Source organism: Phytophthora infestans, genomic scaffold (genome assembly GCF_000142945.1).
Source record: "Phytophthora infestans T30-4 supercont1.51 genomic scaffold, whole genome shotgun sequence".
In the NCBI taxonomy this organism is placed as follows: Eukaryota; Oomycota; class Peronosporomycetes; order Peronosporales; family Peronosporaceae; genus Phytophthora; species Phytophthora infestans.
In genome coordinates, this window is record NW_003303708.1 from 570,805 (window position 1) to 571,645 (window position 841).

The following is an 841-nucleotide window of genomic DNA, read 5'->3' on the forward strand; positions in this document are numbered from 1 at the left end:
CCAGACCAATTGTAGTTGTGAGTCAAGAAGAAAAATGAAATTTGCAGGTGCAACATTCAACAAAATGCGTTTTCATTATTTGTTGCAGAAAATTAAAGAAACAATTGCTTTTTGGTTTACAAAAGTGAAAACAATGATTGCAATATATTAATGGTTTGGGTTGCCTCTCTCCAGTTTCTGAAGGATTTTTGAATGGACTACATGTGACGCATATGACACAGCTATGGCTCATTGTCTTCGTGAGCTTTGACTACAAACGCACAAGGCGCGTGGACGATCGGGTCGCTCTCTTTACGTTGAGGCAATTTGGGCGGAAGACCACGAGGACGTCGCATTGTTCCGAGAGGCAGCAGCCTTCGTCGTGTCTTGTCCGTCCCAACGATTAGCTCGTGAGTCTCTTCCGATGGAGCTGACGAGGATCTTTCATAGATGGTGAACCCCACTTTGGCTGAAGCGTTGATCGGCGAAGAGACCAGCGACGAGGGCACCTCTGTCGATGCTCCTTGAGGCGGGGGAGGTGGAGGCATACTTGGTCGTCTTCTAAAGGACTTTCGCTCAACCTGCTTAACGTCACAGCCCACTTCATCGTTCCGTACTCTTCTCAACTCTGGCTTGTCCTTCGACACATCCCACAGTGAATTATCCACGTTGCTAAGTATCTGACGGATCGCGTCGTACAGATACCGACCGTTTGCCTTCAAAATGGCGTCCTGGAACCAGTCTGACTGTACCCGCCGTCCGATTTGCTTAAACCGCTCTTCCTCTCTGCTTAAATCAGAGTCATCTTCTAGATTTTCGATCTCCATCATGCCAACGTGGGTCAGAATCTCACGAAGCACGA